The sequence below is a fragment of the Euprymna scolopes genome, chromosome 9, assembly GCF_053919585.1.
Source record: "Euprymna scolopes isolate OS-2025 chromosome 9, ASM5391958v1, whole genome shotgun sequence".
NCBI classification, from domain to species: Eukaryota; Metazoa; Mollusca; class Cephalopoda; order Sepiida; family Sepiolidae; genus Euprymna; species Euprymna scolopes.
The window spans coordinates 160,165,205-160,167,196 of record NC_136490.1 but is presented as its reverse complement, the minus strand read 5'-3'; the positions used below and the strand labels follow the sequence as shown (position 1 = coordinate 160,167,196).

Here is a 1,992-nt window from a genome sequence, read left to right as displayed (position 1 = left end):
CAATTTGATGTCGTGGATTTTTACCTCGTTTTCTTTTTTTGTAATTTTTTTCTTTCCTTTTTCGTGTTTTCTTATTTTCTTTTTTTTTTATGACGTTTTTCTTTTCGATATTTATGCAGAATGCGGACCGTGGTGAAATAATAACTTTACTATTTAGAAAATTATTCTTAACCCGAGAGAGAGAGGCTTAGAAAGAGAGAGGCTACAAAAAAAAAAAAAAAAAAAAAAAAAAGGCAAAACAAAAAAACAAAAAAAAAACTAATCTGTAATTTCACCTAACAAATTATAAAAACAAAAGTTACCGCAAAAACTGGATTTAACGTGAAAATCTTAATTTTAGCTTTTTTTTTAATTTCTTTTTCTCTTTTTCTTATCTACCTTTTTTTCGTTTCTTTTTTTATCGTTTCTTTTTTTATCGTTTCTTTTTTTATCGTTTCTTTTTTTTTCGTTTCTTTTTTTATCGTTTCCTTTTTTTTTCGTTTCTTTTTTTTCTATTTCGTTCTTTTCTTTTTTGTTCTTCTTTTCTGTTGGTTGTTTTCTTCCTTTTCTATCTTTATCTTTGTTTAAATTTTGTCCGTTTTCTTTCGATTTATTTATTTTTTTTTTAGTCATCTTTTTTCTCGTATATTTCTCTTTTTATTCCTTTCCCCTTTTCTTGTCTTCTTCGGATTCTTTTGACCTTTAACATTTACTGTTCTTTCTTTCTTTCTTCTACAAATTACACCCCCTCCTTTCCTTGTCCTATTATTCCTCTTCCCTTTCCCATTTCTATTTTCACGTCTTCTTTATTATTTTTAATTTTTTTTCTCTTCCATTATATTTTCTTTTTCTTTTCTTTATCCTTTTTTCCCTTTTCTTTTCAATTTTTTTTTTTTGTACATTTTCTGCGAATGATCGTTCATTTATCTGCTGGCTTATTTATTAGATATTCCCTTCCCCCTCTTCTTTCTCCTCTTCCTTCTTCTCCGCACCTTCTCTTTCTTCTACTCCTCCTCTTCCTCTCCCCTCTCTCCTCCTAAGCATGTGTTTTTGTGATACCACGTGACTGCAATAACTGCACGGTAAATTCAGATGTGTCAAGTACATCTCATAAACATATCACAAATAACCACATTTATTTGACTCCGCCCACCAAAATAAGGGCAATCGTGTAGTTTTCCGACCCAGGCACTTTTATCAAAAGACGGTATGCAGTAATAACTTATTGAAAACAATCAATCTATTTATAAAAATATACAAATAAATGACAAAATTCTATATTCCAAATTTCAAGATCTTGACCATCTTACCGTTTATTTCTTTAAGTATGTTGAAATGTTCAATTCTTGACAACACGTGTTTCGTAGCGCAGAATACTTCATATGATTATTTATGTCAAATTTTGAATTTATTTCGCCCTTAACTCATCAAAAGAAAAAGAACTCATCAACTTTAAAAGAAAATAAAGGAATATGGACATGATTACAAGATCCAAAAATCGGAACAGAAGTTGCAATTATATAAATAATTTAATTGTTTTACAGAATTTTTTATATAACTCACAAAACGATTGTACTCGTTTCGTTTTAACCAATCTCCGTTCCAATTTTTAGATCATCTGTGTAGATAACCTCTATTGTCTCGAATTAAATTTATTTAAATAATTAAATTTTGCTCGATTTCCACGATCTTTAATAATTACGGTGTTGTCTCCCCGACAACCGTACACTCATGTAAACCTTATCCTCGAACGGCCTTTGGGCCTTGATAAGTGGTGTGTCTCTACTTAAAAAGTAAATAAAAAGTGTTTCATTTTTTCTAATTCATGCGCAATACTAAATTCATCTTACTTCAGCCACTACATAAAATTCATGAGTCGGAAAACTACATGACAAGCAAATAAAATAAAAAAAAATATTGCTCATTTGTTCATTAAAGCGTACATTTTGTGTATTTATTTACTTATTTATTTATTATTTATTTATTTATTTTTATTTATTTATTATTTATTTA

General features: G+C 28.6%; 1 protein-coding gene across 1 annotated transcript in view; it reads right to left on the bottom strand.

The window, feature by feature from the left end:
• The window catches only part of LOC145284953 (uncharacterized), a 216,169-nt gene extending 216,001 nt beyond the window's left edge, over positions 1–168 (bottom strand). Inside the window, exon 1 of the mRNA XM_080134053.1 lies at positions 1–168. This exon is cut by the window's left edge and continues 376 nt beyond it. The gene's annotated coding sequence lies outside the window, so the exon portion shown is untranslated.
• Positions 169–1,992: the final 1,824 nt, after the last annotated feature.